At 44.0% G+C, this 26310-nt stretch overlaps 2 long non-coding RNA genes across 2 annotated transcripts; one reads left to right on the top strand and one right to left on the bottom strand.

The window, feature by feature from the left end:
* The first annotated feature begins 370 nt into the window (after window positions 1-370).
* On the top strand, window positions 371-6897 carry LOC128420778 (uncharacterized). Its single transcript, XR_008332119.1, has 2 exons — window positions 371-444; window positions 3493-6897. It is a non-coding gene; the product is annotated as an uncharacterized LOC128420778 (long non-coding RNA).
* Window positions 6898-14882: 7985 nt separating this feature from the next.
* On the bottom strand, window positions 14883-18661 carry LOC128420779 (uncharacterized). Its single transcript, XR_008332120.1, has 2 exons — window positions 18114-18661; window positions 14883-16400 (listed from the first exon to the last, which is right to left on the bottom strand). It is a non-coding gene; the product is annotated as an uncharacterized LOC128420779 (long non-coding RNA).
* Window positions 18662-26310: the final 7649 nt, after the last annotated feature.

The raw sequence follows: 26310 nt of genomic DNA, 5'->3' as shown, positions 1-26310 counted from the left end.
GCGGGCTCGCCGGGTGGGAGGAGGGGCGCCTTGTCTCTGATTGGTCGGCGGCCGGGGGCCCCTCGGGGGCAGCGCGGGCCGAGTCAGAGGGCGGGCGGCCGCCTGCGGGCCTCCCTCGCGGGGTTGTCGCCGGAGCGCCGCATCCTGGCCAGTCCCGCTCTGAGGGGCCCCGACGGAGCCGCGCGCTCTTGAAGCCCAAGGCGGGCAGGCAGAGCGGCGCTTGGCTCCGCCGCCCGGGTCCCAAAGGGCCTTCTCCCAGTCGCCGCCTCAGGGAGCCTCGCGCCCAGTTGCGAGGGGGCAGAGAACCGGAGCCTTTCGCGAGGCGCCCCGGGGCCTCGGCCTACCTCGCAGGGCTGTCGTGCCGCAGCGCCCGGCCCTCCAGGCTGCAGGCGGAGCCCAGGTTCCCTGGCTAGAAGCCCGCGGTGGACTTTTAAAGCCGCCCGAGTTAGTGCCCAGAGTTTTCACGTTGGCGAGGCTTCTTATTATATTAATGTATATCTCTCCCCCCCAACTCAAGGTGGCTTACTATTAAAACAAACAGCTTAAAGCATACAAAAATCAATAATTAAAAAACAAGGATTGGTACAATTAAAATACATACATATAAAAAGATCACATACAGGTAGTTACAATAAAAACACAGCACCAGCCCTTTCCTTACACATTGACTTTGAAGTAGGCCCAACTGTATTCATCGGATTTCACACATTCTCATTGCCATAGACTCAATTATGCTTTTTAACTTATCAAGAGTATCCAGCTTGTTAATCAAAAGCCTGCCTGGTGCAGCTGGTTGAAGTAAGTGTATGTTGTCATGCACACTGATGGTGCAATAGGATTATTATTTTTTAAGATTTGTACCCAAGTGATTCTCAAAGTGACTTACCAAAAAAACAAACATACACAATTCAGCCCAGCAATGCTCTAATCCGCTGGCTGGTGTGTGCCCTGCTTCAGCTCTGCAGGTCAAAAATAGTATTTTTAAAATGATTAAAGATTGGCAACCCACACACAAAACAGCCCAGTGAGGACTGGGTATGTACCAGGAGCCACAGGAAAAAAAGTTGGAAAAGAAAAGGTGGAAATCAAGAGGGGATGAAGGTGAATTGGGCTGTGTGAGCCCCTAACACCAATAGAATTCCAAAGGAAGGAATGGTTGCCTTGCTGGCTGAAACCCTGAACAGAAAGGCTGTTAGGGGCTGATGCATGTCCTGCTTTTAATGTATATTATTCAGTACAACAATCTTGGAAAGGAAGGTCGTTATTCACATTTTACAGATTTGAACTAGTTTTAACTAGGAAACCATGTGCTTTAAATGTACAGGGGTATGGAGGTAACAAATGGTCATGAATGCACAATATAAAGGATGTCTGGAGGGGCTCTTAGCAAAAGCCACGTTGTGCACCCAGGGCTAAGCTGAGATTTGGACCCAGATCTCCATTCGGCACCATATTCATTAAAGACCACATCAGCTATTGCAAACAGAGATTTGGGGAAGAAAAGAAAAGAAAGTTTCAGTGTGGCTGATACGGATTGAGGTCAAGCCAGTGCTCTGTTGCAAGGAACACATTAAGAACCTCTGAAACCTGATGCAGCTTGAAGGCAGTTTGGGTTGGATGACATGGAGCACAGCTGTGGGCTTGTCAGCCAAGGTCAACACAACTCTGTTGGCCCCGTGGGTGGGGGAACACAAAGGAGTGCCCATTCTCACACCTGGCCGGAGTCCACATGGTTTGTTTCTTGGTTAACCATACTTTCTCAGTCCCCACAAGGCATTCCTGCCTCTTCATAGCCTAGTCAGAAGTATCCTGTATCCCTGAGCAAGGACCCTTCAGGAAAAACACAAGAGCTTTTGTATTCCACTTTCTTGCATGTCTACCCAGAATAAAAAATACATGGGCCTTTGGTTACCAAATTGAAATGAGGTCTCTCTCCCACCTCCTTCAGCCAATTTCTGGAAGCTGTGCTTTGCATATCTTGCCAAAACCAAGAAACCCAACATTTGTATCTAAGTGGAACATACAGTAAATCTCTCCCATTCCCTCTGCTTGCATCTGCTTGAAACTTGGAGGGGGCCCTCCTTTTCATCTGTGCGTAGGTGGCTGGAACAGGGTCAGAAAGACCAGACATTAAGCTTCTCCCCCCTCTTGCCCCGCTACTGCAGGACCTGCCAATTGTCTAAGTGACCCAGCAACTTCAAAGACCAGTCATGCAACACCAGCCTAGTATGGTATCCCCATTTCCAGAGGACAGATTTACTACTCCTTCAGCCGACGCCCCTTCCTCAAGAGCCAGCACAAGCCCCATTAAGTCTGCAGAGCCCATTTCAGATTTGGAGGCTCCTTCATTTGCCTGCGTGATTTATGAGCTTTCAGGAGTTTTTAAGGAATTGAGCGTCTTTAACTTGGGATTTGAATTTCATTGGAAAATATGAAAGTGATTAAGAGGATAACTCCTTGGAATGTGACTTGCGTTCCAGTGCATGGAGAAAGCAGATGAGACAGATCAATTCCAAAACCAATGACATGCCTAAATTTCCTCATGAAACTCAAGAGAGACAAGAACTGGGCACAACTGCAGCCACATGGGCAGAGCTGTGTGCTGCCACAATGTTAAAGGGCTATGGCAGCTTCCTGAGTTCAAAACCCAGCAGATACGATTGCCACCCTCCCTGTGGCATCTCAGAATAAGCCACAAAGGCCCATCTGCACTATATATTTAAAGCAGTATCATACCACTTTAAATAACCTTGGCTTCCCCCAAATAATCCTTGGAACTATAGTCAGTTAAGGGCGCTGAGAATTGATTGGAGACCCCAATCCACCTTACGGAACTACAATTCTCAAAGTGTTTTGACAACCCCTCTCTTTTAGCCCTGTGTGGGGACAGGCCATTTGTAATATAGACAGCTTAGTTTTGGCTACATAATGATGTGGGGCCAATCCAGCCATCCTTTTTGTTGTGCATTCGTGATGATTTGTGCTCACGATGCTGTCAAGGTGGATAGATGTGATCCTGCTTTCAATGCTGTTTGGGCCTGCAAATGTTTCAGGGTGGCCATGCTGCTTTGCTTCCAATCTGTGCTTGTTCCATAGCTTTCTGATGAAATCCTGTCACTTTCCAGGCCACAAATGTTCTGGAGGGGGGAGGATTGTCTTGTTTTTGCTGCACTGTAGCACAAGAGTGCCCCTCCTGACCGCAATAATGTTGTAACACTGGGGCACCACAGAACAACTAATAAAGCTGAATGGGGTGTGGATGGTCCAGTATAAATCCACCACGAATGTGCTTTTATTGTGTCAATGACATATTGCAGAAGTGCACCCACAAAAAGGCCCTATCCTGAGGGGCCCCTGACACTCAGAGAATGAGCGAGCTGCCTTACCGTAGAAGGGGAGTTTTGTTGGGGGAAATTTGTTTTTTAAAAGTGATTGTTTTGTTCATTTGTTTTCTTCTTTTTTAATTAAATTGTTTTGTTTTGTTTCATATAGCAATACAGATGTCTGAGAGATACAGAAACTATCAATGGCTTGCCTGTTTGACATCATACAGTCCACAACTTAAGAAAGAAAATAATGCAGAGTGAAGAAATTGTTATTTCACAGAGATAAAAACAATGCTATGAATAATAAGAGCATGATTCCATGGAAGCACAGCAGAGTCGTCAATAATTAGTCCTGGAATACAATCAAAACTAGATAACACTATACTTTGCAGGAACTAGGTTTTTTTTGAAGACTGAAGGTTCTTTTTTTAAAAAAAACTTTGGATGTGTGTGTGAATGACCAGTTCAGGGCACAAGGAAAGCGAGCGGCCCAGTTTCCCCCCAACAGCACTTGTTATAGATCCTTAAAAACATTTGAGAGGCACTTAACAGCATGTATCTGTCCTTTAGTTTCAAATCAATTGGATCAATGTGGCGAGCATCATGAGGCCATATGGATTTGTGACATACACCCATAACCCTTGCAAACCAGAAATCAATTAATGACCATCTTCTGTCCATAAAGTTTCCTTCTTTGGAGACAGATAACACGTTGTGGATGTTCTCCAGATTCATAGAATCATGGAATTGTAGATATTTGCTTTTTGTCAGCAGAGCACAACATTCAAAATAGAGATAATGAAATAAATTATGGTAAATTGTCTATATTACAGGTGGGCAACCTGTGACCCAGGAAACACAGATTCCTCCTATTATTATTATTATTATTATTATTATTATCCTTGGTTCCTCCAAGCAGTTCAAGTTGGTCACATGATTCTCCCCACTCTCAATTTTATCCTCACACCACCTCCTCAAGGTGGGCTTGATTGAGAGGCAGCAACTGACCCAAGGTCACCATTGACTGAATGAGGATTTGAACCCTAGGGCCGTATCCAGTATTAGTCCTACTCAGAGTAAAGGTAAAGGGACCCCTGACCATTAGGTCCAGTCATGGCCGACTCGGGTTGTGACGCTCATCTCGCTTTATTGGCCGAGGGAGCCGGCGTACAGGTTCCGGGTCATGTGGCCAGCACGACTAAGCCGTTTCTGGCGAACCAGAGCAGCGCACGGAAACGCCGCTTACCTTCCCACCGGAGCGGTACCTATTTATCTACTTGTACTTTGACGTGCTTTCAAACTGCTAGGTTGGCAGGAGCTGGGACCGAGCAATGGGAGCTCAGCCCGTCGCAGGGATTCGAACCGCCAACCTTCTGATCGGCAAGTCCTAGGCTCTGTGGTTTAACCCACAGCGCCACCCACGTCCCCCCTACTCAGAGTAGGCTTATTGAAATTAGTGGGCATGACTATCTCAATTCATGTATTGTTTCAGGAAGTGTGATTTAGGTATGTTCACCTTTAAATAAGAACTGAATTAAATTTCTTCCCTAATAGAGGACACTCTCAACTCCTGCTGTAAACTAAAAAAAGGGAGTAGTAATATGATGGATATGCTGTCTCCTGATTTCAGCCACAAATCCACAGACACACCTTGGTGGATCACCTGAATAAAACTAATGAATCAGATTCCTGGAAATATGCTAATATTACATTGATACCAAAGCAAGATCAAGATCCAACTCAGGTTGGACTATAGACCCATTTCCTTGATCAACTGTGACTACAAACTGTAGTAATATTAGCTAGGAGACAAATTAGTTTTAAAAGATTAGATGCATGAAGATAAAGCTGGATTTCTCCCAACAAGAGCAATAAAGGACAATGTTAGAACTATATTAGATACTGTAGAATATTTTGAAAAGAGAAATGATAAGCAATTAGATGCAGAGAAGATGTTCAATAATGTTTTTGTTTTTTTTAGTTTTATGGGGAAAATATTGAATATAATGGGCTGGGGGGAGAAAATTGTGAGAGGGATAAAGGTAATATATACAGAACAAATTGCAAGTATAATAGTGAATGGAGTGGTAACAGAAAAGTACACCATTACAAAGGGCACGAGACAAGGTTGCCCACTATCACCATTATTGTTTATCTTGATAGTAGAAGTGCATACAGGAGTGCCTGGCATGCTCTAGTCCATGGGGTCACGAAGAGTCGGACACGACTAAACAACAAGAAGTGTTATGCAGGGAATTAAGGGGAAATAGTGAAATACAAGGTATACAAGACTGTTGGATCTAGAAGGATATGGGAACAATTTGGGTGGCATGCTTACCTATGGTACGACAAGGTAAAAGGAAATAGGGATTTTTTGAGTCATTGTATAAGGAGAAGCTTATATTGAGTTTGGCCTAGATACAGAGATTTATTTGAAAGGAAAACCCCTTTATGGTTATCACCAATAGTAGCTGGTGCATCAAAGAAATTAAATATGATGGAGAAGTGGGGTAAATATAGAGATATAGTGTGGAAATCTCTGTAAATTGAAAAAGAATATGAAGACACAAGAGAATGGAGATCAAATTGGTTATAATAACATCAAATTAATGAATATTTTAAAAAAGATTTAGTAAAAGGTTTTACGGACCAAATATCAGATTTTTAAAAGATTCTGCTTGAAGGAAGAAAAAAACTGATTTCAAAAATGTTTAAACTATTATTAGAATGGGAGACGAAAGTTGAAATGGTGAAATAGGTAATGATAAAATCGGCCAAAGATTTAGGACCTAATATAGAAATAAACACTTGAGGAAAGTTGTGGACAGTAGATATGAACTTCACTGCTTGCTATGATTTAAAAGAGAATTATATGAAAATGATGTATAGATGGTATTTAACACCAGATAAATTATCTAAAATGTATAAGAAGGTCTCCAATAACTGCTGGAAGTGTAAGCAAGCAGGTGCTCCTTTTTCATATATGGTGGATTTCCAAAAAAGGGTATTTTGGAATAAGATATACAATGAGATAAAAAAGATGTTTAAAGTGAGTTTACCAAAAAACACAACCCAAAAACCCCCTGAAGCTTTCCTGCTAGGGATTATGGGGACAGAAATTTTAAAAAAAAGAATGGTTAATTTGTTTATGTATGTAACTATAGCAGCTAGGCTTCATTATGCTCAGAAATGGAAAGATGAAGAAGTAGCTGCTAAAGAAGGATGGATAAGATTCAGACTGTGCTGAATCAGCAAAGCTAACAGCTATACTAATCATCTAATGATGATTACCTTTTTGAAGAATGGAAGCCCTTTTCAGATTATTTGAAGAAATATTACAACATAAAGAATCCACAACCAGGTTTTGAGCTATGAGCAACAGAAAAAATTAGGGACTATTGTGTTATGATTATCATTAAAAAGGAATGAAGACGGTGCAGCAAAACAGGAACAAGGAAAACATCACGGAAGATGGGTTGGGAAGTGAGAAAGGAAATCTCTATTTAAAATGTATTGGAATTTTATCTTTAAAATTTTCAGAAATTTAATAAAAATGTTTTTAAAAATGAAACTCGTGAATCACTGGGGGTCCCCGGACCACAGTTTGTGAACACCCTAAATAATAAATTCCAAAGAGGTAAAACCAATATAACTCTTAAAACAACACCATTTGTTTCTCCAACCTCAAGGTGCAATCCTCACAACATTTACTTGATCCTGATCCTGAAATCTGTTGTAATTACTTTAGAGTAAGCAGGCATAGAATCAGGCTGCATGTGAATCTGTGTGTTGAGTAAGGAGGCTTTGAATCCCCTTCATATCCTTTTTATTCATTAATTACCATGTGTTTACTTATTAAAGGAGTGGCACACACCCCTTTTTAATCCGACTTCAAGCTTCCAAAAAAAAATAAATCAGCTTCTAGGGTGATGAGGCAGAAGGAATTTTTAGTGGGGTTATCAAGCTGTTAATGAAGAATAGAACAGGTTGGGATTTTTGCCTTCCTTAAATAACAAAACAAGGCTAAACCTTATATGGGAAAGCCTGCCAAGAAAATTAGCTCCTTTGAGCCAATTATGGATCTGTGACTTAGGAGGAGAACAAAGCTGTTCACAGTTAAATCCAGTAAAAAGTAGTAGATACAGGTTCTGATTTTTAAAAAAAAAAGTATGAGAAACAAAAAATCATGTGAGATATATATTGTAAATTTGTCCACCAGCTATGAAAAGCCCAGCAAATGGTTGCAAGGTAGGTATCTTGAACCTTTTCAGACCCAGGATCCACTTTTAACCCAAGCATGCATTTTTGTTAATATTTTGCCATAAATTTGCATGGTGGTAGTGGTCCTGTTGTGACCAACCTTGGTCACTTGTTAAAGACCAGTGATGTCATTCATGCTCCAGAGGGCTAGCAAAACTTGTGTCCCCTTAAAGACTGAGAGACTGAGTACACATTGCCAGCTTAAAACACAGAGGTTATTCTGTTTTTCAATTCGGATCAAAGCTGGTTTTGGGGGGGCGGGGGCGGTAACATACCAAAATGCAGTATTCAAGAAATGGTGGTTTAGATACAGGACAGATACACATCTTTTTTTGTAAACTGCTTGTAGTTGTTTTTTTAATTTCTCTTTTTAATGAAATAAATAGAAATGGCTAACATCTCCATGCACCCACCGCTTCCCAAGCCACCAGTGGAAATACCCCAAAATGCAGAATAAATTGGAGCGCGCACACAGCCTAACAGATTTACTATCCATGCCTAATTACCAGGAAGCCCATTGAGTTCAATGGGATTTACTATGGGAATGGTGCATCCAAAATACTATGCAAAAGGCTGATGCTATAGAATAGAATCCTGTGATGCCGCAACACAGCAGGCAGGTTTTTTTTCTGTTATCAGCTGAAGAGAGGGAGTTTTAACTGTGGGAGCTGCTGGTGTTGTCTTTTGTGCTGCTGTGTGCCTCAGAATCAGGATGTAAATATTAGTCAGTCTCAGATACATATTCATGTAAATATGTTTCAGTATACCAAGTAAAAGGCATATGTTATTTTTAAACAATGTATCATACGTAGTCTTTTCTATGAGAGAAAGAGAGAACTATTAAAAGGGTTAAATGACCCAGGGCAACTTCCGCATAACTCTGTAAAGTATAATTATCACATGATGGCCATAAGCAGTTGAGCAAGAATCCACTTTAACAGATGCCTCTGAGGGATCTATTGTATTTAAGGGGGTTGGACTAGATGACCCTTGGGAACCCTTCCAACTCTACAATTCTAAGTTGCTAAAAGACTCTTGTTTTAATTCATAGCAACTCCATCCATTCTCATTCCTGTTTGTCCGCTGTGGGTTAAACCACAGAGCCTAGGACTTGCCGATCAGAAGGTTGGCGGTTCAAATCCCTGCCACGGGGTGAGCTCCCGTTGCTTGGTCTCTGCTCCTGCCAACCTAGCAGTTTGAAAACACGTCAAAGTGCAAGTAGATAAATAGGTACCACTCTGGCAGGAAGGTAAACGGCGTTTCCGTGCGCTGCTCTGGTTCACCAGAAGCGGCTTAGTCATGCTGGCCACATGACCCGGAAGCTGTACGCCGGCTCCCTCGGCCAGTAAAGCAAGATGAGCACCACAACCCCAGAGTCAGTCTTGACTGGACCTAATGGTCAGGGGTCCCTTTACCTTTACCAGACTAGGACCCAGCAGACCAGAGTTCAAATCTCCACTGGGTGACCTTGGGCAAGTTGCAGTCTCTCAGCCTAGCCTACCACACAAGGTTGTGGTGAGGATAAAGCAGAGCGGGGAACTGTGAGCACCACCTTCAGCTTCTTGCAAGAAAGGTGAGATAATGGTGATGATAATGTTATAAAAGTTTAACGATGGTGTTCTGATGTCCTCTAAAAGCCAACAGGAAACAGTTCTTTTATGCAGATAAAAATTTGTTGCTTTGCACAAGCAATGTATACTGTTTTATAACATTTAAAAGTGTGTTACAATTTTACAAAATTAAGCATCTAGCTGCAAGGCAAGGGAATTCAATAATAACTATATATGTTAAAGAGTAGATTTAACAAATTTGTTGTTATTACTCCTACTACTATTATTTTCAATTTTTGCCTGGCCTTTTTCATAAGATTCCAGGTTCCAACAATTTACAAGTACAATATTATTTTGAGTATCTGTTACTGGTTTGTTTTGTTCTTGTTTTTATTATGCATTTTGTGCTGTGAACTGCCCTGAGATAAACAATAAGCTTGGCCCTAAATTTTAGATTTCAGTCTAAAAGGATACAATAGATTTCCTGTATTAGATTTTATGCTTTGAATTTTGACAACCATGGCAGCACTTTGGATATGAATAATCTATACTAAATCTGGCTTGATGCAGATTAGATCCTGACATACAAAGGGAGTCTTTTATCACTTATGGCTAGTGTTTTAGGAGCTTATAACTGCAATAAGGTAGAGATTATATCAGCATGATCCATAGTATCTGAACCATGACAAATTCTTTTTTTTGTTGTTTAATGACCTCCAGTGCAAACTACTTGTGAGCCTATGGCTTTGTTGCTTAAGCACGCTTTATGAAGTACAGCATGATATTGTAATGAACTTATAGTAAAAAGGAGTAATTAATTAGGGGAAGCACATTCTTATCCAGGATTATATCACTAAGATGTTGCAACAGTTTCTTCATTTAAAGCACATACCCCATTGGGAACTGCTTTGGGAACTGTAGTTTCCCCTCACAGAGCTGATTCAAGCACCCTTAACACACTGCAGTTTCCAGGAGGAGGTACATGCTTCAAATGTATGATGCATTACATGATCTCACTACAGGCAGGGTGGAAGTGTCGTGATTTGATCAATTTGGAATAAAGGCCCATGTTTTAAAGAATGCAGATGTTTATAAGGGCACAATCAGGCATCCCCAAACTCGGGCCTCCAGCTGTTTTGGGACTACAATTCCCATCATCCTTGTTAGCTAGGGATGATGGGAATTGTAGTCCCAAAGCAGCTGGAGGGCCGAGTTTGGGGATGCCTGGTAAGGCTCTTGCATGAGTCAGGTCTCCCGAGAGCTGCCTGGGCCACCAGAGACCTCCCTGCCAAGGGGAAGGCAGACAAGGCCTCCCCTGGACGACCAGCATGCTTAGTTTGAAAAGTCCAGCCGTATGGACTTCACAGTGCATGCATATCATAGGAAGAACCCAGGAAGCTGCCTTATCCTGAGTCAGACCATCAGTCCTTCTAGCTTAGGACTGTCTACTACTGTCTGGCAGCAGCTCTCAAAGGTTTCAGGTAAGAGGTCTTTCCCAACTCTACCTGTAAATGTTGAAGACTGCACCAGGGAGCTCTGCATGCCTCTGTTGAGCTATGGCCCTTTCCTATCAGCCAGGCTTCCTCAGACTCAGCCCTCCGGATGTTTTTGGCCTACAACTCCCATGATCTCAAAACATTTGGAGGGCTGAGTTTGAGGAAGCCTGCTATCAGCAATACAAAAGCTGGAGCACTCTGCACGTAGCGCCTAAGATCCTTGCTTTATTGCTTTTGTCCTATGCTTTCCCTCTTCAGGCATTTATTAGCATTAAAAAACACAGTTCCTGATCACAGGCAAAGGACTTTCTGTGTATGCAGCTGTATACATGAGGCTCCCTACAGCTGTGTAAGACTGGATTTTACTATCTCAATGTCACCCACCCACCCGCCACCAGTACTGGTTCATTGTGCCCAGGCTTCCTCAAACTTGTCTGCCTTCCCCCTGGCAGGGAGGTCTCTGGTGGCCCAGGCAGCTCTCGGCAGACCTGACTCATGCAAGGAACTTGCCTTAAACTGTCAGAACCTTGGTTTTTCTGCATTGTCTACAGTGCTTCCCCAGGATTTCAGACAGGAGGTCTCTCCCAGCCCTGCCTGGAGATTCCAGTGATCATGAAACTGAAGGGACTTAAATGGCCATCCAGTCCAATCCCCTGCAGTGCAGGATGGAACCTGGGACCTTCTTCAAACAAAGCAGATGCCCTCCCCTGAGCCATGGTCCCTCCCCATATAGCCATAAGTCAGGCCAGCACTGCCATTATACATTAGAGTGTCAGTTCCATTGTTAAAAATGCCAGCAGTGCCATAAACTGTCTCTCCATGCCAACTTCTTTCTGCAACCTTCCCACCTTTATCCAGCACATTTTTATGGCAGAGCCCCACAGTGAATTGAAAGGATTCACCTGCTTAATCTTCCAAAATCCAATAATGATTAAAGAATCCCAACCTGCTTTACCACACTACTGGATAATTTAAAAATTGTGAAGGCATCCTTTATTGTTACTTTGCAAATGATTATTTGGTGGGGAGGTGTGGGAAAAGATCTTATTTACTGGAGAATATTCATATACTGCTTAATATATACCAGCTCTAGGGAAAACACCAGGAGTTCCACGTGGAATTGGCAGCATTTGGACAGTAATTGTAAAATCCTTTTCAAGGATGGATAGAAAATGCCAGGAAGCAGCTTTGATCACAACTGTCCCATGAGAATGGTTCAGTCTGGTTATACTTAGGCCAGTGGCAGGGAACCTCAGACCTTTGGCACTCTCCCAGCACTACACACCACTCTGCCAGGACCACATCTCACCAAGTCTCCTTAAATGTTTTGAAGTGAATGGAATGTGTCCTTCAACTCAAGTAATGCCTCTTGGTTGCCCAGATGGAGAAGGGGGGGGTGAGTAGGAACATGCCTGCTAAAGAAAGGTGAAACGCACATTTGTTGCTCCACCCATTTTGCCTCTAGCCCTGCCCACCACTCACATGTGGAAGGTTGTGCAGAACAAAATGTGGCCCTCAGTGCCGTAGTCCCATTGCCAAGTAACAGTGCACAGAGCTTGTGGAGTGCGAGGCCAAACCAAAAGAAGAGTCTCTGAGATACACTTGGCAGAGTCAGCGTACAAAGTCATGTCCGTTCTGAGGGTCGAGCAAACAGCAATCCATGTAGTCAGGCAACCCAGCAGTCAGGGAATCCGGTGATAACGAAGCCAAGGGTCCCGACAGAGAGCAGGAAGCAGCAAGGTAGGGTTGGGAACCACAGGCATTTTTTCCATCATCTGACTGCTGCTGAGAGCTCTGTTTAAGAAGACTGGAGCCAGCTGTTTCTCCTCAGTGCCTTCTCCTGCATGTCCTTGAAGGTTGTAATCAGCTGCAGGTGGAGTCACTGCCTCTTCAGCAGGTGAAGCTGACCCCTGGCCCATGACACCTAGACTATAAAACATTCCCCATCACTCACCTGGCCCACAGTGCTCAAATATATGAGCCTGCTTTAGAAATGTACACCACAATTGCACTTTGTGATAGAAAGCATTTTCTGGCTTGCTACTAGTTAAATCTCTCGCCCACTTCATCAAGCACAGAGAGAAATTTTGCACACTGAAACTGATGCAAACCTCCACAGCAGCCTTTCCCAGCCTGGAGGCCTCCAGATGTTTTGGACTACAACTCCCATCCACCTCTGACAGTATGGGCAATGGCCAGGGATGCTGGGAGTTGTAGTCCAAATCAGTTTGAGGGTACCAGATTGTGGAAGACTGAGCCATGGCATAGCTTATCACTAGGCTCCTGATACTTGGAACTCAGCCTGCTTCCCTTTCCTTCTGGTGTAGGAGAAGGAAATGATTCTCTTCCATGCCTGTGAGCAGGGGCGTCAACTTGAATAAAATATTGGGGGTGGCAGGTAAACCCCACACTGCTTAATCGATCACATTACGTGGTGCACACACACCATTTGAATGGCACTGTCCATCAACCGGGGGGCAGCCCCCTCAAATATTTTTGGAGGGGGAACAAAGGGACCTCAGCCCCTAGAAGTTGGCTCCTATTCCTGTGAGACTGCTCCCTTGCAGCCAAAACCCACCAAAGGCTTCTTCCTTGTCTGTTTGCCGGAGAGATGTGAAGAAATGCACATTTACCATGTCCTGTCCACAAGTGAGAACCCACAGAGGAATGGGAGTAGCAGGTGGGTGGATCCAAACCGACTATGTTTTCCAGACACTAGGGAACCTTAACATCCTTTTCTTAAATCCCTGACCACACAGGAGTTGCCTAGGGCTGTCCCATTCAAGATGGCCAAAATCACAGAAATACAATAGTGACCCAGTGTTGAAATCATAGCTACCTACATAGCCCGTAAAAGAGCATGGATGAGATGATTGGGATTTGCCTCCCCAGTAAGACTGACCATATATCAGATGTGGACTTCCCCCTGCAAAGCTGCCATTCTCATGCCCCCACCTCAAGTAGTGACCAGGACATGGATTGGGGGGAGGAGGTACCCCAAAGTCCTGGGGAGTTCTGGGCCCTGGTGGTGCAGGTGATGAAGCTACCAGTCGTGGATCTCTGATCTTGGTGCGTCTCCTCCCCAGACAGAGGCCCTCAAGCCAGAACATTCACAGGAGCCCCTGCACTTGTCCCCAAGGATCTCCAACCCACACCTGGCACTAATGCCAACACACCATGCTTGAAAAAAGTGAACAGCAATGTTACTTAAGGCTCCTGGTCTGTGCCTTTAAACCTCTCAACCCATCTCGGGGCGGGGGAAGGGCTGTGATAGGTAGCTGGGTCAGAAAAAGATGTAAGGCAGGGGTGAGGAAAGTGTGGCCCTACAGATGTTGTTGGACTCCAGCCACAGCCAGCAAGACCAATGATCAGGGACGAGGAATTGCAGCCCAGGAGCATCTGGAGGCCCATTGGTTTCCCATTCCCGAAAAAATTCTCTGTTGGGTTCCTTCCATACCTTACCAGAGCAAGAGCAATTTGTCTTGGAGCTGTCCAAGGTGCTGCCACCCAAGATTGACCTTAGTTGTTAACTTGCCTGTCTGTCTTGGTCTGACTGCCACAGAATTTGGAAGTTGGCCTTTCTAGAAAAGATAGATCAAAAGCACACACTCTAAATCTGTTGGGCCTCTCCCCTGCCTGGGGAAGGTGGCATCCTTAAGCTATGGATTGGGCTCAGGAAAATAGTTTTTGCAGTGTGAATTTACATAGAGAGAGTGGGTGAATTACTGAAGAATAATCATGTTGGGGTACAGTTGGTCTTGTCAGTATCTGAAGCAGGATCAATTGTTATGCTGCCTTCTGTGGGAGTCTGTCACCTTCCAATAGGGTCTGCTTGTATATTTGTAAATGTACAACATCACTTCAAGTTATAGGTGGGGAAGGTGCCATTTTTGAAAGATCTCTCGTGTACAAAATGTCTTGGAAGTGAAAATCTAGCCCCTCGGGACTAAAGACTGCAAGCCCAGTCTCTCCTTGGTGTACTAGGTTTGTATACTTGCAGGGAGCTTTTTACACAAGAGAGCATTGACAAATGTGACCTCCCACCTTTAGTGTGAAGTGGTACCACAACTGCAGAATGTTTATTTGGGGTCTGCTCATAGATTGCAAAGGCCCAATCAACTGGTAAGTTACCTGGCTCAAGTCCCTTTGAAATGAATAGGAGCCATGCAGGAACAGAGTTTATTCATCCAAACTTTCTTCTGGATTGACCCCAATGACAAATCCAGCAACAGATTAAGTCCATTATAAAATCAAAACAAATGGAATGCAATTTATTATATACATCATGAAATATCTGTAGGAAGATAAATCCTTACGCAATAATAGTCCTGCTACTATTGGAAAATAGTTATTAACTATTGCTTCTTCATTCAGCTGTACTTATTGGGATTTTTTTTGGGGGGAGAGACTTTATTTCTCTCTGAAGGAGGTTGTAATATTTTACTTGGTGAGAATGGTATCTCTTAGGACTTTGTGGGAGCAAAAAGAGTGTAGGTGTAAAGATACAAAGACTCAACAGGATCCCAGAAAAGGGAATGTTTGTCTTTGGGTAGGGCTTGCCTTAAAAGGGCTGCAGTTTCTTTCTTTTATTTTCCTGGAGAAACAATTTTCATATGTTGTGGGACTGTGCACAGATACTGAAAATAGATAATTAATGAGATAATTGGATACTGCCTGTTACCTCCTGTCCAATGGGATTATCTGATGGCTAATTATGGACAGATTGTGATTAATGTGATTATGGATGGGATATTAATCTGATTCTGGATTGATCTAGTTATGTTTTAGTCTGCTCCAAATGGTTAATTGGATCTTAGATAGTAGAAACGCAGCTTGAAACAGGTTTTGCCACATCACTTGATGGAGGGGGGGGGGTAACTGGTTGGGCTTGTGAGCGATACATTATTTACAAACATCGAGGAAGCTGTTCATTGAGAGAATATCATTGTTCATTTGGTTTCCAAGATCCTCTGAAATGAAAATCAATAACTATTTTTAAAGCCTCCTTAATGAAAGCAGTGCATATAACACACAAACAAAAGGGAGGGGGTTAAGGAGTTGCCTGCCCACTGCCTGCATTGCCTGACTGCCACGAAGTACTCCAGCCAAGTAATGTGTACCTTCAAAAGGCACATACTAGGGCAAAGTATGCATAAAATGCATTTATTGAAAATAACACACACTAGTGCATTATATACTAAAGAAACTATTTTGCAAAAGTATCTATAATTTCCTATATTAGGAAAAATTGCTGACAAAAACATGTATATTAGGGTGGGAATGTGCCAAAATGCTGCTGAATTTTCATGACAACTTCTTTTTAAAAAATCACAAACTGATGAGGAAATGTAGAGAACTAAAGATTGGAAAAACCAAAAACTGACCGAAACAAAAATTAACATATTCTCCCATCCATAGTTCCTGCCATGCAAAATTCAGAGGTCTTCTCACACACCTCTCTCTATCCTCCTTCCTGGAAAGAGAGATTCATTATCACAGTTCAAGAAGGCACATTCCAGCAAGGCAAAAATACTCAAAAAAAGGTGTGCCCTGTGGGAGGGGGTGTGCCCTGGGAACACACCTGAGGGCCAAATAGAGAGGCCTGGAGGGCCACATTTGATCCCTGGGCTCAAGAATCCCCATTCCTGATCTAGTCCAACTCCTTGCTCAATGCAGAAAATCTCCACCAGATTATTGTCCAGCTTGAGGAGGCAGAGGCAGAGCCCAGCAATGCTCTCGGCAAAGGTCAAAGTTCCATTGTCAACCTGCTAATACAATAAAGACATTTCTTGTAATGTTCAACCAAAATCTCCCCTCCTGTAACTTAAGTGCATGAGATCTTGGCTTGTGTCATCTGGAGCAGCAACAGAGAACAGGACATTGCCCTCTTCCATATGATAGCCGTGTATAAACTTATGCATGACAATTTTTTTCTTTTTCTTTTGGTATTACTATTTTACTGAAAAGGTTTCAATTATAAAGAAATAAAGTGATACAAAGAAACAGAAAATAAAAATAAAAAGCACAAAAATGTGTAGAAAAAAATAATATATGAATATATACGAAAACTACCCTAACCCATGGGAAAGCAGGTGGCGCTGTGGGTTAAACCACAGAGCCTAGGACTTGTCGATCAGAGGGTCGGCGGTTCGAATCCCCGCGACGGGGTGAGCTCCCGTTGCTCAGTCCCTGCTCTTGCCAACCTAGCAGTTCGAAAGCACGTCAAAGTGCAAGTAGGTAAATAGGTACCGCTCTGGCGGGAAAGTAAATGGCGTTTCAATGTGCTGCTCTGGTTCACCAGAAGTGGCTTAGTCATGCTGGGCACATGACCTGGAAGCTGTATGCCGGCTCCCTTGGCCAATAAAGCGAGATGAGCGCTGCAACCCCCGTCGGCCACGACTGGACCTAATGGTCAGGGGTCCCTTTACCTTTTACCCTAACCCATACGTTTTTTTTATATTATTATCCTAATAGCCTACTACATTTTGTATAAACTCATTCCAAATATTGTCATATTTATCCAAACAAAACAGTCCATTCATAAGTTGACCGTTATCATATTGTTGATCCATTTATCAAAGGAGATCATAGCTTATGCATGGCATCGAGAAAGTGGACTGATAAAAGTTTTTCTTCCTTTCTCATAGCCCTAGAACCTATGGGCACCCAGCAAAACTGAATGTTGAAAGATTCAGAACAGACAAAGCAAAGCACCGCTAGGGTTGCCATAAGTCCTCTTTTTCCAGGACACGTCCTCTTTGTCATGATGAGAGTGGCCATAGACATCCATAGTTTAAAGTAGAAGTCGGCAAATGCATCCTCTTTTTTTACTCTTCAAAATATGACAACCCAACATAAACTATGGAATTTATTCCCACAAATTGCAGGGGTGGTCATCAGCTTTGAAGGCTTTAAAAGAGGATTAGACAAATTCATGGAGGAGGAGGAGGAGGAGGAGGAGGAGGAGGAGGAGGAGGCTAGCCGTGGCTCTGCTCTGCCTCCACAGGAGGCGGCAGCATTTCTTCTGAATCCCAGTTGCTGGAAACTGCAGGGTGGGAGAGTGCCGTTGCTCCAGGTCCTGCTTTCAGGCTTCCCATGGTTCTTCTGGTTGGCCAAGATGAACCTGCGGACTGAGGGGTCTTCGGCCCTCCAAAAAATATTTCAGGGAGCCCCCACCCAAGTTGATGGGGATTGCCATTCAAATGATGTGTGTGCACCCTGTCATGTGATCGATTTTGTGGGGTGGGCGGGACTTACCTGGGGCCCCCTAATATTTTATTCAAGTTGGCACCTGTGCCAGCCACTGTGAGGACAGGATGCTAGACTAGATGAGCCACTGGCCTGATCCAGTAGGCTCCTCTTCCATGTTCTTATGTGACAGCCCTTGAGCCCTATGTGACCAGTAATTCCTGTAATTAACCTAAGAACATAAGAATAGCCAGATAGATCAGGCTTGTGGCACTTTGGTCCCCTGCACTTACAATGCCCAGTTCTCTGCAACTCCCATGTAAATGTTCATCAGTTTTATCATCTACATCCCAGGGAGGAGATTTGTTATGAACCAGACCCTCCTCGGTTCTTGTTGGCTTCCTTCCTCCTCTTCAATCAGTTTACAAGCTGCTCCGCCACCTTTTTTATTTTAAGCACCAACCGTCTGGTTCCATCCCTGTTGAAGTGGTGCCCATCTAGTTGCTGCTGCTGTTGTTGTTTTAAATAAATTTTATTGTTGCAACACAAACACATACGACACTAAAGGAATAAACTTAAAAAGAAAATATAAATACAAGTACGAATATAGATACAAATACTAAACAAATAATAAATATATAACCATATTTCACTTTTTGTTTTCTTCTAATTGACTTCCTTCGTCCTCAACACTGGTCTACTTTCATATTTAATAAACTGTTTCCTTCTCATTTTGTTTTTTCCTACTTTTATTTCTATTTTAGACTTTTACACCTTAATTTGTTTTGTAAAAGTTAATCAAAACAAGTCCAGGGATTAATTTGAGGGCACTGCTTTTTAAGATACAGTGGTACCTTGGTTTATTTATTTTATTTATTTATTTATTTATTTATTTATTTATTTATTTATTTATTTTATTTATTATTGGAGACTGTCATCTGGAAGCGAGTCTTTGGCTATTGGCTGTCCAGCTGGCATAGGCTTCCCGACCATTACCTTTTTCAGTGCCTCTGGCGGGACGTCTTTGTCAATCCGTGGGTAGGAAAAATCCATGCCAAACTTCTGAGCATCGGAATTTCCCCAGCGGACTCCTTAAAGATGAACTTAAAGGTAAAGGTAAAGGTACCCCTGCCCGTACGGGCCAGTCTTGACAGACTCTAGGGTTGTGCGCCCATCTCACTCAAGAGGCCGGGGGCCAGCGCTGTCCGGAGACACTTCCGGGTCACGTGGCCAGCGTGACATCGCTGCTCTGGCGAGCCAGAGCCGCACACGGAAACGCCGTTTACCTTCCCGCTAGTAAGCGGTCCCTATTTATCTACTTGCACCCGGGGGTGCTTTCGAACTGCTAGGTTGGCAGGCGCTGGGACCGAACAACGGGAGCGCACCCCGCCGCGGGGATTCGAACCGCCGACCTTTCGATCGGCAAGCCCTAGGCGCTGAGGCTTTTACCCACAGCGCCACCCGCGTCCCTGAACTTACGCTCAGCCAAAAGCCTTATTGAGCAAAGATTAGCGGACATTGAAAACCAACACAACCTCGCCAGGGGTGGGGGTGTCTGCTCCCCCAGGTATCATGGAATAACCCCACCACTTGGCCTTCCATCATACATGTCATCTCTTTCATCAGTACCACACCGACTTGCATTTATTCGTGCAAGGTTCAATGTCCTTCCATCGAATCAGCTGAGCCACAGATTTTCCAAGGGTTTGGTGTCTCCGCTATGCGTGTGTGACAGGGAAACTGTAGAATCTCTTACACATATAATGTTCAACTGTCCCCTACATAGCATAGCCAGGACTAAATTCCTGGGTCCTGCTTTACTGCGCTTGGTTGGCAGGCCTGTTGAGTCACACGCCGCACTGCTTTTGCAGGATACAGATCCTTCTGTAACTCTGCAGGTGGCGAGATTCCTGAATGCGGTTATCTCACACTCAAAAACCACCAAAAAACAACAACAGCAAAACTAATCGGACTGTTACGATGAGAGTGCATGTCGGATTTCGTCTTCAGTTTTCCTTTTCCTGTGATCCGTCCCCTGGAGCTCTCCTGGCCCCAAACTGTCATTTGGCTCTGCTCAATGACCCACCCTTGCATCATGGTGTTCACCTTCTGTTGTCGGATATATCGGTTTTTATGTCTCTGTGTTTTTATGTTTGTACATATTTTATGGGCTAATAGCCGTAAATAAATAAATAATACCTTGGTTTAAGAACAGCTTAGTTTATGAACAACTTGGATTAAGAACATTGCAAACCCGGAAGTAGGTGTTTTGGCTTGTGAACTTTGCATTGGAAGCAGAACATGTTCCACTTCCTGTCGAGTGTGTTCCATTTGTAAATTGAGGCCCCTGCTGCTATGGGAAAGCACGCCTTGGTTTAAGAATGCTTTGGTTTAAGAACAGACTTCCGGAACGGATTAAGTTCGTAAGCTAAGGTACCACTGTAATCACTATATTTTCCCCATTCCTTTTGAAATTTTTGTTTAGACTGACCCCTAACTGGATCTGTCATTCTAGCTAACTCAAGGTAATCAAATAATTTTTCTTTTTTTGTTAGTGCTGACTCGTTTTTCCAATTTTTGGCAATTAGGATTCTCGCCGCTGATGTTGTATACAGGAATATTTTTGTGTTTTCCCTAGCGATATCTGGATCTAATATTCCCAATAGAAAAGCTTCTGGGTTGTTGTTTTTTTACAAAAGTTTGTTTAAATATTTTCTTCAGCTCTTCATATACCAAATCCCAGAAGCTCTTAATTTTATCACAGGTCCACCACATATGTAGGAGCGCCCCCTCTGCTTGATTGCACCTCCAACACAATTTAGATTTTGTTTTATACATTTTAAATATTTTGCTTGGTGTGAAATACCATCTATAAAACATCTTTAACAAATTTTCCTTTATCGCCTCACAAGTGGTGCCTATCTCTTTGGTAAAGGTCCAGTCTGCCCCAGAATGATTCCGACTGCCCTTAACAAATCCCAACCCCTCCTCCCAACACCATAATCTCATGAGACCACAAACCTGTCTGTCTTACCCTAAGTGTGAAATAAGTAGCATCTCAGAGAAAGCTACCTTCGAGGTCCTGGTTTTCAGCACCCTATGTTGCACCCTAAATTTGGCTTCCAGGATCTTACAGCTACATTTCCCCATATAATTGGTGCACCAAAGCAACTGTCTCCTCCCCAGCACCAGGCTATGAGCAGAACCCACAATTAACTTAGTGGTCTTATGTGCATTGCACAGACACAAACAGCTATTTTCCTAACAATTGAATTGCCCACTACCACCCCCACCCCACCCATAGAAGAGGTATCTTTGGCATGAGAAGATAGATGGTCATCTGCCAATAAATGGGTCCCTTCCAAGGAAATGCCTCCCTTTATCTCAAGATGATCTTGTCCTTCCTCAATACCTTCCTTCTCCCTGACAGCAGGGGAGCTGTCATCCAGCGTGTGGGACCACATCCCTAAAGGCCTTTTCCACCACTTTCTTTGCCTCTCTTAAATTTTCCAGTTCCATCACCTTGACCTCAAAGGGGGAAAAAACAAACATGTTCCCAGAGATCCAATAGCTCCTTGCATTTCATACATACCCACAACTTCTGCCCCATTAAGAGATAGTCACACATATAGTAGGGTTGAGGGGGGGTAAACACGGGGAAGCCCCCATGTCCCTGCTGGCTTTCCACTTGCCTGATTGTTCTTTGCTTGTTTTTGTTACACGATTAAGAGTAAGGGATTCTGTTGAGCAGAGTGGGGTGTCCTGGCCTTCTTAGTTTGCTGCCAAACTCACGCATCTGCTGAACTTGCATTGATGCTTTGCCAGCCAGGGCTCCCTCTAGCTTGTGGAGGGGGCTCCCTCACTAGCTGGTTCCAAAGTTATATTCTGCTGGCTAGCTCCTCCCAGCTGTTGTAGTAACCAACTGTTTATGGCAGATGCTCATGAATAGATTAATTCAAAGAACAGTGGTTTGAAAAGAAACTTTGTTCTCTATTCTGCCTTTGAAAAATCATGAGTTTGTAGATAATGGCAAATACAGACTATTAATTGTACTGAGTCCTGCCATCAGCCATAAACTACTTGGTTAGTCTATTGTGTGACTATCAAAATGTTATAAAAACCCTGCACGAAAAACTGTTTTTGTGGTTGAAATGGATACCTCTTTTGGGGAAGGATTAGTTCTCAGTCCTGTTTCTGCCTCAGATTCTTAGGAAGAAACTTTCCTGTTGTCCTTAGGTAGAAGGTTTCCACAGGATGTCAAACATAGCAAGGCCCAGAGACCAGCCCATCAATGACATTTCCAAAATGCATGTAGTTGTAGACCTTTATTTTATGTGGGCAGCCAAAAAGGAACCTTTCCAACACAGCCCACATGGAAAACATTTCAGCATTGCCAGTATTTCAAACTGTATCCAATATCAAACTACTAATTTTATATATGTATATACGTGGAAATTTATGTAGGGGTGTGTGTGTGTGTGTGTGTGGTTTGGAGGGGAAGAGGCTTGGCTTGGTAAAGACCTGGAATCTCAGACCTAAGGGGATCTTGTAGAAGAAGAAATGGAAACACTGGATATTATATCATGAAGTCTATCTTTTAGTGCCTATTAGCATACTGCAATCCATGTGCATGCCACAAAGAACTTCTTATTCCAGAGAGTCAGTATAGGGCATAAGACATAAAGCAGGCTTCACAGAAACCATAATCTTTTGAGCTCAGTTACATATCTGTATTAGAGGGATAACTAGGGAGATCTGCAGCAAAATCTTGCAGCACAGAGTCTCCTGTTCAGCGTTCCAGCCAGTCAGCACTCTGTGCTCACTCAGAATGCTCTGTTCTCATTGTGCTGTTTTTGGCCCCACCTTTCGGCTTCCATCATCCCCCCTAAATATTTTTTGGTAGTACAAATCTTGGGGTTCTCCCAAACTTGCTGATTCCTCCCTAAAGAGGACTGCTTCACAAGGTTCTTTTGCTGAGTGTTGCAGCAACCTCTTTGAGATGGGGGAACTGAGGAGCACACAGAATTCTTCCCCCTCAAAACATCTTCCCCATTCACTTCACTAGATCAGTTAATCAAGGACCACACTTTAGTTTGGAATGGAAGCTACAGTCAATTAACCATACTGATCGTGTAAAACTTTGAGCCATAATTAATCCGATGCTAACATTGCTAATATATCTTTCTAGGTGGATTCCTGGTTTGTTTGTTATGCGCACACACCCAGACCCTGCTCTACGGCCATAAAGTCATAACCTCTCCTGCTTAAGGTGTTAGGCTTAACACCTAAAAGATGGCATAAAATTAAAAATGTACAGAGATGGAGGAGGAAAACCAGCAACTTTTGGGCACCAAAGTTACATGATCATCTTACAATGATCGCCTAGAATGGAAACAGCCAAAATGAGCTGATCTCTTCACTAAGCCAGTCGAATAGATTCTGCATCCCATCTCTTGCTCTCTGCTGAAACCAGATGAGACAAGAAGGACTAACCTGAAAAGTATTCCTTATTTAGCAAATCTCAATGTGAAGCCCTAACCAATTTAGTATACTGCATGTCCAAAATTATTTGGGATTCCAGCACAGTGCTGGAGAAATTCCATTAGGAATTTTGCATGCAGATGGTCCCAGGTTCAGTCGCAGGCACCTGCAAGTAGGAGTGGGAAGTCACTGAGTGGCAGACCCCCATTTGAAACCCTGGAGCACCTCTGCCACTCAGTGTACTCCGTCTGCTGAGCTAAATAAATCAATAATCTGACTCTGTGAAAAGGCAGCTGCTTTTGTTCCTAGACAGAGTCCATCCAGAGCTCTTAATCATCTCAGCTAGGAACAGAACCTCCATCTGCAGAGGTAGTCTGTCTCTGAATACCAGTTGCTTGGGGCTGGGGAAAGAAATGGGGGGGGGGGGAGCTTGTTGCTCTCATCTTGTTTGTGGGCTTCCTGAAAGCACCTAGCACAGGTGTGGGCAGACTTTGGGCTCGTTGGATCTGCTTCGTTTCCTTGTTTTACTAGAACCTTAAGTGCTACCAACCAGAGCAGGATACAAAAGACGTATTCAGTATTGAATAACAGGGTGCTTCTGAGTGCATTCTGAGCCCCTTCATTTGTTTTGCAGAATGGGAACTGAACTGAGTTCAACACAGCTGCTTTTGCACCAATGTCCACTTCATTTTGCTGTTATTCAACGGCTGGAAGCCAGAGACCCAGCTTGCTGTAGTGTTAAAAGTGTTGGACTAGGACAAGGGAGACCACAGGTTCAAATCCCAGCTCTGCTATAAAGCTAACTGGGCAGCCTTGATTGGGCCAGTCACTACCTCCCAGCTGAATCTACCTCACAGGGTTGTTGTGAGGAGAGGGATGAGAAGACTTTATAAAAGTAATAACAATTATTGTTTTCATTTATATCCCAACTTTTTCTCCTGGGAGTTTGACGTGGTGTATATGGAACTCCCCCTACCCAGCTAAACCCCACCAGAACCCTGTGAGGTAGGGTGGTAGAACTGGAAGAAGAGTCAATAGTCAAACAGTAAATAAGGGAAAGAAACATTAGACATATGTGAGATTAATGAGAAGGGGCAAAGTACTCAAGAAATAATAAGGGATACAATGAAATCGGTGGTGAGAGGAGTTGGTATTAGGGAATCCGGTAAATTGTAAAAACAACAAGAAGAGATGAAAAAGTTATAGGAAGAAATTAGGACATTGGAAAATCAATATATTAATGATAATGATAAAATAAGTTATGCACAATTACGGGCAAAAAGGAAGGAGAAAATAAAGATATGGGAAAAGTGCAGAGAGATTTGATATTCTTGAAAAGAGAATTTGTTGAACATAGTAATAAAAATTCTAAATTGCTGGCTAGAGCCGTACAGTAAAAAAAAGTAAAGAATTCAATTAGCCTAATAAAAGATAAAATGGGTAATATTCACAATCTGATGAAAGATAAGTTGAGAGTATTTCAGGAGTTTTTGTGGAGAGAGGCTCAGAACTCACAGGGTTAAGAAGTTCTGAGTGACGTCTCACATTCTGAGGCGGGGTTTAGAACACTGAGGGGAGTGGTTTCCTGTGTTCAGTCAGTGTGTGTGTTTGCTCCGTGGAGAGAGCAGCGATGAGTGAACTGTCGCCAGGATTTATAGCTATTGTGTTTTGCTAAGGAATAAAGACTTTAAAAGATAAGGAGACTGCTGCGTCCAGTCTGAGTTATTACCACACGAACGACGTTCCTGCTTCTGTTCCGCTGTGTTTACGTGCTGCTGGAGTCGAAGGTCTTTCGGGGAAGATCAGAGTCGCGCAGAGAAGTGTGCCGGACCCCCCGGACTGGCTCAGGTTTCCGAAGAGGTTATGGACCATCAGCAATTAAGATAAGCAACGTTCGTGCGTGTGGGCGAAGCCGGCTGAGGAGAAGACTGCAGCCAAAAGCCAGCTGATGAGACGCTGGGAAGAAAGACTGCAGTCAGAGTCGGCTGAGGAGCAGCCAAAGGCCAGCTAAGGAGGCTGGAACCAGTTGGAGTTGTGCCCAGAAGGGAGCTCACTGGGAGGATCTGATCTGCTGGACCGGGAGGTACTGTAAGTAGGCCGGGCCCCGGGGCAAGATGGCAGACAGCCAGAAATCATCAATCCCTTTTGATAAGGTGGACGGGAGCAAGCCCTGGGTCGAGAGAAGGCAGGCACTGAAGAAGACAGTGGGAGCCAGGCCAGAGGGGGCTGAGAATTGCTCTGAGGAGGCACCAAGCCCAAGAGGGGCTGAGGGACGCCCAGAAGGCCCACAGGGGGCTGGGACTGTGTTGAGAAGCTGTTGGAATGCACCAACACATGAGCTGCGTGCTGGAGAGCGGCTGAGAGAAGAGCTGAGAGATGCACCTGAGAGTGGGGGTGCAAGCCATTCCAAGGGTCTTGAGAGTGCCCAGGCTGTTTGGCAGGAGCTGGAGGGGGTTTGCAGAGAAACCACAGCAGAAGCCAAAGGCCATTTCCCCAAAGGCAGAAAAGCTTCAAGGAGTGCTGCTGGAAAGGTTGGGGGGGCAGAGAAGACCAAAGGCAAGTTTGCAAAGTTTTCCACTCGGCGATGTTTTGTTTGTGCTTCTTCTGAACACCTGCGTCGCAGCTGCCCACAGAGAGCAAGGGAGACAGGGCAGGATGTGTCCAAGGTTGCTTCCCATGGGAACCAGCCGGGTTTCCATGGCAACAAGTCCTGCAGAGCAGGCAGGCATGGGAAAGCGCTTACGCTACGAGCTCCAGAGAAGGGAGGAAACGCTTATCAGCTGACTGCGTCAATGGCAGTTTTGGAGAACACCTGCAGCGAAGGCCCCAAGGTCGGGGGCAGCAGGAAGTCGGTTGCTAAGGCAACAAAGAAGGTCAACTCCAGAGTGCTACGTTGGGTTGTGGACTCGGCTGCTAATGCCCATCTGGTAACAGCGCCACCTGATGGACAAATGTGGAACTGCAAGGCTGTTTCAACTGGGAAAACAGTTAAATTTGCTACTGGTTCAC

Source organism: Podarcis raffonei, chromosome 9 (genome assembly GCF_027172205.1).
Source record: "Podarcis raffonei isolate rPodRaf1 chromosome 9, rPodRaf1.pri, whole genome shotgun sequence".
Lineage (NCBI taxonomy): Eukaryota > Metazoa > Chordata > Lepidosauria > Squamata > Lacertidae > Podarcis > Podarcis raffonei.
Note: the sequence above shows the minus strand (reverse complement) of the source record. Positions and strands in the feature narration are given on the sequence as shown.